This window comes from Microcaecilia unicolor, chromosome 1 (assembly GCF_901765095.1).
Source record: "Microcaecilia unicolor chromosome 1, aMicUni1.1, whole genome shotgun sequence".
Classification (NCBI taxonomy): Eukaryota; Metazoa; Chordata; class Amphibia; order Gymnophiona; family Siphonopidae; genus Microcaecilia; species Microcaecilia unicolor.
Genome location: NC_044031.1, coordinates 768984434 through 769001591, shown reverse-complemented (window position 1 = coordinate 769001591; position 17158 = coordinate 768984434). Strand labels below are relative to the sequence as shown.

The 17158-nt window shown below is 50.2% G+C and overlaps 1 protein-coding gene across 1 annotated transcript in view; it reads right to left on the bottom strand.

Moving 5' to 3' along the window:
- KIF23 (kinesin family member 23) overlaps positions 1 to 17158 on the bottom strand; it is a 92385-nt gene that overhangs the window by 4158 nt on the left and 71069 nt on the right. The window lies entirely within an intron of this gene.

The window sequence follows — 17158 nt, the reverse complement described above, 5'->3', positions numbered from 1 at the left end:
ATTTCATGTCCTCTCGTTCTACCGCCTTCCCATCTCCGGAAAAGATTCGTTTGCGGATTAATACCTTTCAAATATTTGAACGTCTGTATCATATCACCCCTGTTCCTCCTTTCCTCCAGGGTGTACATGTTCAGGTCAGCAAGCCTCTCTTCATACGTCTTGGAACGTAAATCCCATTCCATCCTCGTAGCTTTTCTTTGCACCGCTTCCATGTTTTTAACATCCTTCGCAAGATACGGCCTCCAAAACTGAACACAATACTCCAGGTGGGGCCTCACCAACGTCTTATACAGGGGCATTAAAACCTCCTTTCTTCTGCTGGTCACTCCTCTCTCTATACAGCCTAGCAATCTTCTAGCTACAGCCACCGCCTTGTCGCACTGTTTCGTCGCCTTCAGGTCCTTAGATACTATCAACCCCAAGATCCCTCTCCCCGTCCGTGCCTATCAGACTCTCCCCGCCTAACACATACGTCTCCCTTGGATTTCTACTCCCTAAGTGCATCACTTTGCATTTCTTCGCATTGAATTTTAATTGCCAAACGTTAGACCATTCTTCTAGCTTCTTCAGATCTTTTTTCATGTTTTCCACACCCTCCGGGGTGTCCACTCTGTTGGAAATCTTGGTGTCATCCGCAAAAAGGCAAACTTTACCTTGTAACCCTTCGGGTCCTATCTTCAGCCCTTCTAGTTTATTCAAGAGCCTCCTGTGGGGAACCGTGTCGAAAGCCTTGCTGAAATCTAAGTAGATGACGTCCATAGCACGTCCTTGATTTAATTCTCCTGTCACCCAGTCAAAGAATTCAATGAGATTCGTTTGGCACGATTTCCCTTTGGTGAAACCATGTTGTCTCAGATCTTGCAACTTATTGGCTTCCAGGAAATTCACTATCCTTTCCTTCAGCATGGCTTCCATTACTTTTCCAATAACCGAAGTGAGGCTTACCGGCCTGTAGTTTCCAGCTTCTTCCCTATCCCCACTTTTGTTCCCTTCTCCACTACTGCCAACTCCAGACTTCGCGCCTTCTGTCTCGCTGCACCCTATGCCTGGAATAAACTTCCTGAGCCCCTACGTCTTGCCCCATCCTTGGCCACCTTTAAATCTAGACTGAAAGCCCACCTCTTTAACATTGCTTTTGACTCGTAACCACTTGTAACCACTCGCCTCCACCTACCCTCCTCTCTTCCTTCCCGTTCACATTAATTGATTTGATTTGCTTACTTTATTTATTTTTTGTCTATTAGATTGTAAGCTCTTTGAGCAGGGACTGTCTTTCTTCTATGTTTGTGCAGCGCTGCGTATGCCTTGTAGCGCTATAGAAATGCTAAATAGTAGTAGTATATATAAATGTTTAACTATACCACCAGAAGACCTATTGTATCAACCACTGGTTCAGTCTTTTGGAACTTTATCTGTATTCACAGATAAATTTCTGTGATCTTTTCTATCAAATGTCATCCTACATTTGGGATTCACACGATATCAATCAGGGATTTCAAATGCAGTTGGGAATATAACATTAGCTGCCACAAAGTCTTCATACACAAATATTCCACAGGACAGCGCTATAGAGGTCATTAAAAATACTTTAGATAATAGAGGACCATCTAGGATACTCACTTTTTTATTGTTTCATTAGCAGAACTTGCATTGAAAAGTATTTTTTACTTTGATTGGCAAATTTTATAAACAATTCAAGGGTACGGGCAGTGGGGACCATGATGGCTCCAGACATTTCTAATCTGTATGTTGCAAATTTTGAAAAAGAATATTTCAAAACATGTCCCTTTAAAGAATTCATTATACGGTGCAAAGAAAAGCTACGAGAATGGTATGGGATTTGCGTTACAAGACGTATGAGGAGAGACTTGCTGACCTGAGCATGTATACTCTGGCGGAAAGGAGAAACAGGGGTGATATGATACAGATATTCAAATATTTGAAAGGTATTAATCCGCAAATGAACCTTTGCCGGAGATGCGAAGGCGGTAGAACGAGAGGACATGAAATGAGATTGAAGGGGGGCAGACTCAAGAAAAATGTCAGGAAGTATTTTTTCACAGAGAGAGTAGTGGATGCTTGGAATGCCCTCCCGCAGGAGGTGGTAGAAATGAAAACGGTAACGGAATTCAAAATGCGTGGGATAAACAAAGGAATCCTGTTCAGAAGGAATGGATCCTAAGGAGCTTAGCCGAGATTGGGTGGCAGTGCCGGTGGCGGGAGGCGGGGCTGGTGGTTGGGAGTCGGGGATAGTGCTGGGCAGACTTACACAGTCTGTGCCCTGAAAAGGACAGGTACAAATCAAGGTAAGGTATACACAAAAAGTAGCACATATGAGTTTATCTTGTTGGGCAGACTGGATGGACCGTGCAGGTCTTTTTCTGCCATCATCTACTATGTTACTATATATTATGGAACAGATTTATTGATGATATATTTGTCATTTGGAAAGAAGATATAGAACCGAAAAATTTCCACTGGACTGTGCTTTAAATAAAAGGTGAAATTAGGTCTTACCTGCTAATTTTCTTTCCTCTAGACCCTCCAGACCTGTCAAGACGATTGGGTTATGCACGCCTACCAGCAGAGGGAGACTGAGAACACTAAAACTTAAACAAGTATAAGCTAGCAGCCAACCCCCAAGCAGCTAGTAAATCCTTAACAAAGTAGAAAACAAACGAAACCAATAAACGATTACAACTCCTAAAGGTCAAAGAACCCTGTACTCAGAAACAAAAAACATGAAACACGTGCTTCAACTGACCGAACGCCACAGCGCTACAGTCCCTCTCTGAAATGCAGAGGAAATATATGTATAGCAAGACTTGAAATTTAGACACCTTTCAGCCACAGCAAAATAGACCATAAGAACACCAGAACTCTGCCAATCATACTCACCACAAAGAAACATGTACACAGCGGGAGGGTTCTTGACCGGTCTGGAGGGTCTAGAGGAAAGAAAATTAGCAGGTAAGACCTAATTTCACCTTCCTCAGCGACCCTCCAGACCAGTCAAGACGCTTGGGAAGTACGAAAGCAGTACAACTCCTAAGGGCGGGAACCTTTCATCCCAGAAGTCAACACTGCCGCACCAAAACTGGCATCCTCCCTAGCCTGCACATCCAGTCTATAATGTTTCACAAACGAATGCAACGAGGACCAGACCGCCGCCCTGCAAATATCTTGAGGCGGAATCAGACCACTCTCCGCCCAGGAGGAAGCTACTCCCCTGGTCGAATGCGCCTTCAGTTGGTCAGGCACTCTACGTCCCTTGATCAAATATGCCGAGGAAACCGCCTCCTTCAACCATCTAGAAATAGTTGCCTTAGAAGCTGCAGCTCCCTTCTTTGGACCGCCGTACAACACAAACAACCTATCTGAAGACCGAAACTCCCGAGTTCTGGATAAATAAGCCCTCAAGACTCGCCGAACATCCAGCTTGGCTAAACAGCACTGAGACGCATCTCCCAACTTATCTCCCAGCACTGGCAAAGAAATGTCCTGATTTACGTGGAAAGACGACACTACCTTGGGTAAAAACGATGGAACAGGCTTCAAAGAGACCTTTTCCTTCGAAAAAGCCAGGAAAGGCGCTCGACAAGACAAAGCCTGCAACTCCGAAACTCGCCGCGCCAAAGTAATAGCCACCAAAAACACCGACTTCAAAGTAAGATCTTTAAGAGTACTCGACCCCAAAGGCTCAAAGGGAGGCCCTACCAAGACTTCCAACACCAAGTTCAAATCCCACGGCGGTACAACCGGCCGCCGAGGACGAATCAGCTTTACAGCACGTAAAAACCGAACCACATCCGGGGAAGACGCCAAGGAGACTCCCCGTATCCTTCCCCGAAAACAGGACAGAGCCGCAATCTGCACCTTCAAAGAGGAAAGAGCAAGACCTCTGTCTACACCATCCTGTAAAAACTCTAACACCTCCGGAATGGAAGCAGTCCAAGGCGAACAAGAACGATCGTTACACCAACCTTCAAAGATCCGCCACACCCTAACATAAGCAAAGGACGTGGAACGTTTACGGGACTGCAACATAGTATCAATCACCTTAGTTGAAAAACCTTTCTTCTTCAGCCTGTCCCTTTCAAGAGCCAGGCCTTAAGCGAGAACGGAGAAGGATCTGGCATCACGATCGGACCTTGCACCAACACCACCGTCTCCGCCAGCGTGAGCGGCCCCGCCTATTGCCAGACGTACTAGATCAGCAAACCAAGGCCGACGAGGCCAATTTGGAGCCACAAGAATTACTGTCCTGGCGTACCGCTCTATTCTTTGAGCTATCCGTCCTATCAAGGGCCAAGGAGGAAACACGTACAACAGCTGGTGAGGGGGCCACGCGAGCGCCAGAGCATCGATCCCCTCGGACCTCGGATCTCGCCGCCGGCTGAAAAACCTGGGTACTTGAGCATTGTCTGACGAGGCCATGAGATCTATCAATGGCAGACCCCACTCCACTAGGCGACGGAACAATGGACGATGTAGCGACCACTCTCCTGGATCCAACGTGTGACTGCTCAGAAAATCCGCACTGACGTTGTCTACTCCAGCTACATGACTTGCCGAGAGACTCTGAAGATGAAGTTCTGCCCAACGCATTAACTCCGCCGTCTCCTCTGACACCTCTCGACTCTTGGTACCCCCCTGATGATTTACGTACGCCACCGCCGTGGCATTGTCGGACAGTACTCGAACTGCCTTGCCTTCGAGGAGATACTGAAGGGACTGCAGTGCCAACCTTATCGCCCGAGTTTCCAACCGATTTATGGACCACAAGTCCTCCTCCGACCCTGAGCTACCTGTCCGAGACAATGCGCCCCCCAACCTGCTAGACTGGCATCCTTCGTTAGCACTGTCCACTCCGGAGGATCCAAGGGCATGCCTATTTCCAGATTCGGCATGTGAAGCAACCATCGCAGGCTGAGACGAACTGGATCCGGCAAGCGCAGTCTTTTCTCCAAGCTCTGAGTCTGAGGAGACCACCGCTCCAACAGTGCCGCCTGCAGCCGCCTCATGTGAGCCCTGGCCCAGGGCACTACCTCTATCGATGCCGCCATGAGTCCCAAAATCTGAAGGTAAGAGTGAGCAGACGGGAACCGTTTGGCACAAAACTGGCAAATCAATAACGGCATCTTGGCAATTTGAACTGCCGGTAAAAACACCCGGGCCTTCGCCGTATCGAAGCGAACCCCCAGATATTCCAGGGACTGAGTCGGTACTAGGTGACTCTTGACCAAGTTCACCATCCAGCCAAGCGACTCCAAGAAAGCTACCACCTTCGCCGTCGCATCCACACTCTCCTGAAGGGACTTGGCGCGAATGAGCCAATCGTCGAGATATGGGTGTACCAACACTCCTTGTTTCCTCAAAGCCGCTGCCACAACCACCATAACCTTGGAAAAGGTACGAGGCGCCGTAGCCAGACCGAATGGCAGCGCACAAAATTGGGGACCACAAAATAAATCGAATAACAACCTGTCCCCCTTTCTGAAACCAGCACGGGAATGACCGCCCCCAGATCTATCAGCCGACGAAGCGTCTGCTGAATCGCCCTGGCCTTGACCCGAGAGCGGCACGAAGAGGCGAGGAAAAAATCTGGAAGGAAAGTCTCGAATTCCAGCGCGTACCCGTCTCGCACCACTTCGAGTGCCCACTGATCTGACGTGATATGGGTCCACCTCTGATAGAATTGACTCAAACGAGCCCCTACCCTTACCAGAGGCTGGACCCGTACACCTTCACTGTGAAGCATGCCCGGAGGACAGACCTCCCCCCGGCGCGTCTCGGCCTCCTCGCTGACCTCCACGAAAGGACTGAGTATGCTGAAAAAAATCGACCTCTAGGCGCAACACTGAACCTACCAAAAAATCGACCTCTAGGCGCAACACTGAACCTACCCAGCCTATAACGCCGAGTATCTTTGAAACGCGCACGCCCTGCCATACCTTGACCTCCTGGCTTTGGGGCGCAACTCCGGCAAACGCGGCACTTTGGTCTCTCCAAGGCCACGAACCAACTTATCCAACTCTTCTCCAAACAGCAAGGTCCCCTTGAAGGGGAGAGAACATAACTTGGACTTAGATGCCGCATCTGCCGTCCAACCACGAAGCCAAAGAGCCCGACGAGCTCCAACCGCCAATGCCATATTCTTAGCAGAAGCTCTCAGCAGATCATAACTAGAATCTGCCAAAAAGGAAGAGCCCATCTCTAACTTGGCTAGCTCTTGCACCAAGGAAGCTCTATCTAAGGCCGGGCCATCCAAAAGTCTTTCAGCCCAACGGAAACACGCCCTGGCTACTAGGCCCCTGCACAGAGCGGCCTGAAGTGACAATGCCGAGAGATCAAAATTGCGCCGAATGAAAGACTCTAATCTCCTATCCTGCGGATCTCTGAGAGCAACCCCCCATCAACCGGAATAGCCGTAGCCTTGGTAACCGCGGTCACCACCGCATCCACTGTCGGCGACTTAAAGGAGTCCTTATCCCCTTGCGGAATAGGGTACAGTCTTGCCATAGCTCTGCTCACCCTACAAGGAGAATCTGGGGAGGACCACTCCTAGAAGATCATATCTCTGAGATCCGAAATCCCTTAACTAAGGGGTCAAGCTGCTTAGCGTCCGCTACCACTGGCTCAGGTGAATCAAACCTAAGCGTGGACACTACCTGCTCAATCAGCTCAGGAAGCTCATCCATAGGGAAAATGCGCACCACCGAGGGGTCTTCACCTGGCAAAGGCCCCTCCTCCTCAGAAACCTTGTCCCCTAGGAACTCATCCCCCAGCAGACTACCCTCGTCGTCTGAGGGAGGCAAGGAAAACAAATCTGGCTCTTCAGACCAATCTAAACGCTGTCGCTTAGCAACCAGAGGCCCTGCTCCCTTCAGAGGCTCTAACTGATTAGGGCCTGACTGCCAGGCCTGAAACATGGCCCAAATAAAATCCGGAGGAAACCCCATGGCCCCCGCACCTTCCGGAGGCCTGGAAGCACTCTGCCCCAGACCTTCCAACAGCGGGTGAGCAGCCACCCCCGTAGTGCCCGAATCCAAAATGGCAGTTCCCGCCAAAATCGGAACCACCGCTACGGGCCCAGAGGACAAGCCAGAGCCGGGCAAACCTTTACCGCTACCTGAACCCTCCGCAGCTAGTACCGGAGGCGAAGAATCAGGCTGTTTAGGCTCCCCACAGAACCTGCATTGAGCTCCTGGCGCGTCTATCCCCCTTCGCGCACAAGTATGGCAGCGCGACGGCTTTCCCGCCGATGTCGCAAATTTAAAGCGGTACACCCTAACGTCCCAGCTCTCCCAAAGTTGCTCAAAATCCCTAGGCCTCTCTGTCAGCTTCCCAAACAACACAGTCAAGCACTGCCAAGCAGCCAAACACTGTTTCTTTTTCTCTCTTTTTTTTTTTTTACACACTCACAACAAAAGCCCAGTTGCTAAGAGCTGACAGGGGTTAAGCACTCAAGGTTCCTGCCATAGCAGGAGCCGAGGCAACAGGCACAAAGTTCAGAAAGAGGATTTCAAAGCTACAAACTGCCAGAAGTTATGGCTCTCAAGGTTCCTGTCACAACAGGAGGCACATGGCTGCCTAACCAAAGGCCAGCCGGGGAATAAGCCACACACCGGCTAAATTCCACAGAGACAAGTGAATCCCACTGGACCCACTTTTCTTGAAGCACTCAACCAAAAATAATTCGAAATACAGGGTATTAGTTAAGAAAATCTAATCCTACCAGACCAGATTGACTGCTCAGGCTGCATGTCTACCCCTCTGCTGGAGACTGAGATTTACTGGCTGCTTGGGGGTTGGCTGCTAGCTTATACTGGTTTAAGTTTTAGTGTTCTCAGTCTCCCTTTGCTGGTAGGCGTGGCGTGCATAACCCAAGCGTCTTGACTGGTCTGGAGGGTCGCTGAGGAATGGTTTGTTTATTTTTCCAGTGTGCTAAAGTAAATTATTTCTCTGACTCATTACCACACCATGACCAGAAAGATGCTAGGCTGCACAGAGAGGGGTAACCAGAAAAAAAGAGGTATTGATGCTCCTGTATAAGTTGTTGGCAAGGGCCCATCAGTTTTGGAGGCCGTATCTTGCTAAGGACGTAAAAAGACTTGAAGTGGTTCAGAGATAAGCAACCAAAATGATATGGGGTTTTATGTTCCAAGAAGATGCATGAGAGACTTCAGGACCTGAATGTGTATACCCTGGAGAAGGCGAGACAGGGGTGATGTGATACAGACATTAAATTATTTGAAAGGTATTACTTTACAAACCTTTTCCAGAGAAAGGAAGGTGATAGAACTAGAGGACGTGAATTGAGGTTGCAGGGGCCTACTCGGGAATAATGTCAGGAAGTACTTTTTCACAGAGAGGGTGGCAGATGCCTGGAATGTTCTCCCGCGGGAGGTGGTGGAGATGAAAACAATAACAGAATTCAAAAATGTGTGGGAAAAACACAAAGGAATTCTGCATAGAAGGCATGGAACCAAACAAACTTCGCAGTGATTAGATCGCAACGCCAGTAATTGGGAAGCAAAGTCAGTGCTGGGTAGACATCTGTGGTCTGTACCCTGATCATGGCTGGACAGATTCAACTTCAGTACCTGGAGAACAAGGCCAGTGCCCTGAAAATGGCAAGGACAAATCAAGATGAAATATACACATATGTAGTACCACATCATACCTTATGCTATAAGTTTATCTTGTTGGGCAGGTCTTTATCAGCCATTATCTACTATGTTACTATGTAAAAAAATTAAATGATCAAACCAGAAAAGTAAAAAAAGAATTTTATTTTTAATTTAGGATAAGTAGGGTAATAGCCATTTTAGTCCACTCTAAAGGTTAATAAATAAAAATAAAACAAAAATAAAGTGATATTTTTTGGACTAAACATGCTTGAGTAGCTTTCAGAGGCCAAACCTCCTTCCTCAGATATTAAATTAGTCCAATAAAAAGATACCCCACCATCAAGTGTTCTGCCAGTATGGGCATTAGGATCAGGGGCTCATCCCAAGAACTTGGCACTGCAGTTGACAAAATGGTGGGTGCTCCTGTCAAATTTGGGCACACTGCCATCTCTATGTGTACTTTGCAGCCATAGCACCAACCGCTAAGAGCGCTGATGGCCCAGCGGCTTCCATAGAACAGGCATTACAGTATTTTGGCATGTACTGCCATGCACCCATGTGGCTTCTCGCCTCTAGATGACTGCCTCTCCTAGGAGAGAACTCCTGGTCAGAGGATTAACTTGCGCCTACTAAGCTGTGGAAATGCAATAAGACTGCTTATCATGCAGGGACAGATTAGTGCACTGCTCCTCTCAGCAATAAGCAGACGTTTCCTGACTATTTTAAAAAATAAATAAAAAAACACTGACGCTTCTGGAGGATGGCGGCCAAAGCACAAGGCCAACAGCCCAAAATACTACCACTAGGCTGATTTACAGGAAGAAACAATACAAAAGCACCAGCCCACTACTTAAAAACTTCACTGGCTCCCAATCAGAGCCAGAATTCTTTTCAAGATATGCACACTGGTCCACAGGATCATCTTTGGTCTTGCTCCTGAATACATGGCCAATCTAATTGATTTCCCACTGCGAAACGGTATCAATGGAGAACGCAGTTACCTCATCCTTCACTTCTCTACTTGCCTAGGATTAAGATATAAATCAGTGTACGCACAAAAAACTGGAACTCTCTACCAAAAGGACTAAGATCAACGAGTAATTATATTCTATTTTGCAAACACCTGAAAGCCTTCTTTTTCAGGAAATCCTTTCACATTGATAACACATAATACCTACCTCACTCACTATAACTAGTCTCGAACCAATGTATCACTTCTGTTAGTTACTTTGCATTCCATTATCCTCACTATCCTCACTATACTCTCGCTTCGTATCTCTCCAACCTAATGCCTTGTTCAATGGTTAGATCTTTCACGTCCTAGGCACTCTACTTTTAACTGTCAGAATTGTCTCCTCTAATTTTACAGTAAGCCACATTGAAACCAATCATGTTGGAGAAATATGGGATGCAAATGTCACAAATTTAAAATAAACAAACAACCCTCACCCTCACCCCCATAGATTCCTGTGAGGAGCAGAAGTGGAGGGCACCCTGGGACACCCCTAGGCTCCCTGTACAGCCAAGATTGGACTGCCTCTAAACGCCCTTAAGTTTTACGATAGCTTTACAGATTTTGCTACAAAAGGTAAAATTATGTATAATCATACCTGATAATTTTCTTTCCATTAATCATAGCTGATCAATCCATAGACTGGTGGGTTGTGTCCATCTACCAGCAGGTGGAGATAGAGAGCAAACTTTTGCCTCCCTATATGTGGTCATGTGCTGCCGGAAACTCCTCAGTATGTCGATATCAAAGCTCCATCCGCAGGACTCAGCACTTAGAGAATTACACCCACGAAGGGACACTCTGCCCAGCTCACCACCGCCGAAACGGGGGAGGGGAATTAACCCAGCTCATCCCCACACAAGTGGGGGAGGGGAATCCGTCCAGCTCATCCCCGCGGAGCGGGGGAGGGACACCACCCCGCCGATGCGGGGGGATCTGGCTTATCCTGCAACCGCAACCGCGGGAGGAGCTGACTGACCCGAACACCGCCGAAGCGGGAGGGGTACAAAACTGCCCTACAGCCGCACGAAGCGGGAGGGAGTGCCGGCAGAATTATAAGTCTCAATCCAGCCCCGTAAAACGGAGGGGAGAGGAATGCAGCAGCTCACTGTAACACAACTCGTCTTAACTCTTGAAGAATCCAAGTGAAAAAACTTGAACACGAAGTCTTTCTGAAGTAACTGAAGAGTAAACTTGAACCTGAAATGCAACCAGAATAAAACAATACAGATATCTGGGAGGGGCTATGGATTGATCAGCTATGATTAATGGAAAGAAAATTATCAGGTATGATTATACATAATTTTACCTTCCATATCATCAAGCTGATCAATCCATAGACTGGTGGGATGTACCGAAGCAGTACTCACCCAGGGCGGGACATAGAAATCCCTGACCGCAACACTGAAGCTCCAAACCGGGCCTCCGCCCGAGCAGCCACAGTCAAACGGTAATGCTTGGAGAATGTATGAGCCGAAGCCCAAGTTGCCGCCTTGCATATCTCTTCCAAGGAGACGGATCCGGCCTCTGCCATCGAGGCCGCCTGAGCTCTCGTGGAGTGAGCCTTCAGCTGGATAGGCGGCACCTTCCCCGCGGCCACATAAGCCGCTGCAATGGCTTCCTTGACCCATCTTGCCATTGTAGGCTTAGCAGCCTGCAGACCCCTACGAGGACCTGCAAACAGGACAAACAGATGATCCGATTTCCGGAAATCATTGGTCACTTCCAAGTATCTGATGATGACTCGTCTCACATCCAGATATTTAAGAGCAGAGTACTCCTCTGGGTAGTCCTCCCTACGAAAGGAAGGGAGACAGAGCTGCTGATTCACATGGAAGCGAGAAACAATCTTGGGCAGAAAGGAAGGCACTGTGCGAATAGTCACTCCTGCCTCAGTGAACTGCAGAAAAGGCTCTCGACATGAGAGCGCCTGGAGCTCGTAAACTCTTCTGGCTGAAGTGATAGCCACCAAAAAGACTGCTTTCAACGTCAGGTCTTTCAGAGATGCCCTCGACAAGGGTTCAAACGGCGGCTTCTGCAATGCTCTTAGCACCAGGTTGAGATTCCACGCAGGCACCACTGAGTGCAGAGGAGGGCGCAGGTGATTAACTCCCTTGAGAAAGCGCACCACATCTGGCTGGGAAGCCAGGGAAGCACCCTTCAGGCGGCCCCTGAAGCAAGCCAGAGCCGCTACCTGGACCTTAAGGGAACTGAGCGACAGGCCTTTGTCCAGACCTTCTTGCAGGAACGCCAACACTGAAGAAATTGGAGCAGTGAAGGGAGAAAGTGAGCCTGCTTCACACCACGCTGCAAAGATACGCCAAACCCTGGCGTAAGCAGTAGAAGTAGAGCGTTTCCTCGCTCTCAGCATAGTGGCGATGACCTTGTCTGAGAAGCCCTTCTTCCTCAGACGCTGCCGCTCAATAGCCAGGCCGTAAGACCAAAGGGGGAGGGATCCTCCATCACCACGGGACCCTGATGTAACAGGCCCTGCTCCACTGGCAGCCGCAGAGGATCGTCGATTGAGAGCCTGATCAAGTCCGCATACCAGGGACGTCTGGGCCAATCCGGAGCCACCAGGATTATCCTGCCGGGATGTCTTGCCACCCGGTCTAGGACCCTGCCCAACATGGGCCAGGGTGGGAACACATAGAGAAGCTCTTGTGTCGGCCATTGTTGGAGAAGAGCATCTACTCCCAGGGATCGAGGGTCCCGTCCTCTGCTGAAGAAGCGCGGCACTTGGCAATTGGCCGATGACGCCATCAGATCTAGGCTCGGCTGGCCCCAGCGCTTCGTGATGTCCAAGAACGCCTGAGCAGATAGCTGCCACTCTCCGGGCTCCAAGGTATGGCGACTGAGAAAGTCCGCCTTGACATTCATGACTCCGGCAATGTGGGCCGCTGACAGCTGTTCCAGGTTCGCTTCCGCCCACTGGCATAGACTCATAGCCTCCTTGGCTAGAGGGGCGCTCTTGGTACCTCCCTGGCGGTTGACATAGGCACAGCCGTGGCATTGTCCGACAGTACCCGTACAGGCTTCAGCACCAGTACCGGGATGAACTCCAAAAGCGCCAACCGAATGGCTCTGAGTTCCAGGAGGTTGATAGACCACTTCGCCTCTGCAGGAGACCAGAGCCCCTGCACTGTCCTTCCCAAGCAGTGGGCTCCCCAGCCCGACAATGAGGCGTCCGTCGTGACGACAATCCACTCTGGGGTCACCAGAGGCATTCCTGCAGACAACTTGTCTGCCTGCATCCACCAGCTCAGCGCCTTGCGCACTGCTGGATCCAAGGGAAGACGCACCGCATAATCCTCCGACATCGGAGTCCAGCGCTGCAGCAGAGAGTGTTGTAGTGGTCTCATATGAGCCCTGGCCCAGGGCACTACTTCCATCGTGGCCGTCATAGAGCCCAACAGCTGCACATAGTCCCAAGCCCGAAGAGGAGAGGCTACCAGGAACTGGTCCACCTGAGCCTGAAGTTTGACAATCCGATTGTCTGGCAGGAACACTCTGCCCACTTGGGTGTCGAATCGAACTCCCAGATACTCCAGGGACTGAGTCGGGCGCAGCTGGCTCTTCTCCCAGTTGATGATCCATCCCAGGGAGCTCAAAAGAGCAACTACCCGGTCCACAGCTTTGCCGCACTCTGCATAAGAGGGGGCTCGGATCAACCAGTCGTCCAGATAAGGATGGACTTGTACTCCTTCCTTTCGCAGGAAGGCCGCTATGACCACCATTACTTTGGAAAAGGTCCGCGGAGCAGTAGCCAACCCGAACGGGAGGGCTCTGAACTGGAAGTGTCGGCCCAGGACTGCAAAACGCAGAAAGCGTTGATGAGGAGGCCAGATGGGAATATGCAGGTACGCTTCCTTGATGTCCAAGGAAGCCAGGTACTCCCCTGCCTTCACTGCCGCTATAACAGAGCGGAGAGTCTCCATGCGAAAGTGCCGCACTTTCAAGGCCCGATTGACCCCTTTGAGGTCGAGGATAGGCCGGACAGAACCTCCTTTCTTTGGTACCACAAAGTAAATGGAGTAACGCCCCTTGCCAAGCTGACTTTCTGGCACCGGAACGACCGCACCCAGGCGGATCAGATTGTCCAAAGTCTGCTGCACTGCCACAGCTTTGACCGGAGACTTGCAGGGAGAGAGTACAAACCCGTCTCTTAAGGGTCGGCAGAACTCTAGCTTGTAGCCGTCTCTGATGACTTCCAGCACCCAAGCGTCTGAAGTTATTGTGGTCCACTCGCCCAGAAACGAGGACAGCCGTCCTCCAATCTGCACTGGGGCGTGGACCAAGACCCCGTCATTGGGTACGAGACCCTGGGGGAGGACCGGAGGGAGCACCTCCGGGACGGCGGTCTCTGCGAAAGGAACGCTGCTTGGGGGAGAAATGCCTCTTAAAGGAAGAGGGGGCAGAAGAACCCGACCTGCCCGGGCGGTACCGACGGGCTTCCTGAAACCGTCCTCTGGAGGTACCGGGACGAGCACTAGCCCGAGCCCTGACCTCTGGTAACTTCTTGCCCTTAGATGTGCCGAGATCGGTCACGATTTTGTCCAGCTCGACCCCAAAGAGCAGCTTGCCTTTAAAAGGCAACCTAGCCAGGCGGGATTTAGAGGCGTGGTCAGCAGACCAATGTTTCAGCCAAAGCCACCGCCGCGCAGAGACTGTCTGAGCCATGCCTTTAGCTGAGGCTCTCAAGACATCATACAGCAAGTCTGCCACATAGGCTAAGCCCGATTCCAGGGCTGGCCAATCATCCCTCAAGGAATGATCCGAGGGGGAAGCCCGCTGCACCATAGTCAGGCACGCCCTGGCCACATAGGAGCCGCAAACTGAGGCCTGCAAACTTAAAGCAGCCGCCTCAAAGGACGACCTTAAGGCCGCCTCCAATCTCCTGTCTTGGGCGTCCTTTAGGGCCGTGCCACCTTCCACCGGCAATGCCGTTTTCTTAGTCACCGCAGTGATTAAAGAATCCACGGTAGGCCACAGATAGGCCTCACGTTCACTCACAGCCAAAGGATAGAGGCGGGACATAGCCCTAGCCACTTTAAGGCTCGCTTCTGGGACATCCCATTGAGCCGAAATTAAGGTGTGCATGGCATCATGCACGTGGAAGGTTCTAGGCGGGCGCTTCGTCCCCAGCATAATGGCAGAGCCAACAGGGGCTGAGGGAGAGACGTCCTCCGGAGAGGAAATCTTCAAAGTGTCCATGGCCTGTAACAACAGGTTGGGCAAATCCTCTGGGCGAAAAAGCCGCGCTGCAGAGGGGTCATCCGCTCCATCCGAGCGGGGATCCGTCTCCTCCAAGGAATCCGCAAAGGACCGTTGGGAGACCTCAGACACGCTGCCCTCATCTACATCGGAGGAGACAAATTCCTCCAAGGCCTGGGAATCAACCCGAGGGCGTTTACCTCTGGGAACCTCAACCTCTTTACCAGACGAGGGAGCGGGGGCAGCGTTGTGCATGAGGAAGGCCTGATGCAGCAGCAAAACAAACTCGGGGGAGAAACCCCCAGACTGTGCACTTCCGCAGCCTGGGCAACAGCCCTAGGCGCACTCTCAACCGGCGCTCGCAACAGCGGGGGAGAGGCCTGCTGCGCATCAAAAATGGCGTCCGGCGCGAAACTCCGCGAAGGAGCCGCGCGGGAAGAACGGCTCTTAACTTTAGCCGCTTCTGTGCCGTCGCCCAAATTAAGGGCGTTCATGGCATTAATGTCTCCAACCTCAAGGGCGGCCCAAGAAGAAGCCGTCCGAGCCGCGTGGCCGGCCAAAATGGCGGAGGCGAGGAGCGGGGGATGGGCGTTTATGGCGGGAAAAACCGCCACGCCGGAGGAAGGACCGGGACATTCATCGGTCACGAAACTGCCACCCAACAAGGGCGAATCAGGCTTTAAGACCCCCGCATCCCCTCTAGAAGCGCTCAAGCGACCCGGGGAGCGACCCTTTGCGCCCTCGCCCTCCGACGCCATGTGCCACGAGGAGAAGAATCGGGGAACCCCCGCCCGCTATAAAAAGGTAAAATTACCTGCTGTCCGCTCCGAGTTGTAACGACCTGGTGTCCCAGTGAGTAGCTGCAATAGACGCTTAAATAAACGTCGAAATAAACGCCTTTAAAGACGTTTAAAAATTTTTTTTTTTTTTTTTTTTTTTTAACGGAGCCAGCGGGAGGGGGGAGAAAAGGAGGGACCTGGCACCACCAGGTTTGCACTTGCTCAAAAGAGCCCTCAACCCCAGGCACTCAACAAAACCTAAAAATTAGGCTTGGAGGCCTAGCCAGAGCTGCTGCTGCTGTGTGTGACCACCACCTGCTGAGATAGAGAACATACATACTGAGGAGTTTCCGGCAGCACATGACCACATATAGGGAGGCAAAAGTTTGCTCTCTATCTCCACCTGCTGGTAGATGGACACAACCCACCAGTCTATGGATTGATCAGCTTGATGATATGGAAATGTGAATTTGAATTATGTCACAATATTTTTGTAGACCAGAATCACACCAAAAATAATTTTTACAAAAATTGATTAGCGGTGGTTGGGGTTTTTTCTGACCAATGATAGAAGCTGTGAAAGTGCTTTGAATGTTGAAACATTGAATTACAGCAACATTCTAAGGGTACCACAGTCATCCAAGGTCCCCCCCCCCCCAATTCTGATTTGGTGGCATATTACAGGGAGTTGATTTCTCACACTTTATTTTGAATTGAGTTTAGCCATTGTCAAGTGAGTTTCCTTTTCATATTCTATTGCTGTCCTATGACACATTTTCCTCTTCAGCGTATTTCCCTTGGTTGGCCAGCAGGTGGTGCCTGACCTCTGCACTATAGCTGTAGCAGAAGTCTGTTTTCTTTTTAGCTAAATTCCCCAAAAGGAAGAGAAGGCAAACCTGAGGAGAAAGTAACCTGCAGTGTCAGTGGTCAAACATCCTTAGTGCTAATGCTCTGTGCCCTGAAGCCTAAGATCTAGCCCAGAATATGCTAGAACTCCCCAGGCTCAGTTGGGAGCGTGGAGGGAATAGACCTCTGCGCTGAGGCCCTGTTCAAATCCTGTGAACAGTTTCTTTTTTTGACCGTCCCAGGTACTACTTATGTAGTGTCTAGCTAGATTCAACATCAAATCCTTGTTATTTTACCTGTTCCTTTTTGCTGTGTTTCAACCTTTTACCGTTCATTGTTCTATTACCGATAATAAACCTGTAAAGTTTGTTAGCTCTGGTGTCCTGGACTAAGAATCTTGGCAACTTGTGTTCACGATCTGTGGGTGGTTGTTTTTCCAAGAACTGTGGGACCCCTGGGATTGTGGCCCTGGTGCCCCTAGACCCTCCCTCTTCCCATGCCAGTGTAGGTACACGTATGGGCAGGCCTGGGCAGTACCGGGCCAGACCCGCCAAGTGGCTACAGGGTTATTCCTGGGTGGGTGCTAGGGGTAGTGCTAAGGCATTATGTGGCACCATATTGACTGCAGTCTTAAAAGAAACAGCAACTTGTGTCAGACTGTTTTTAACTACCTG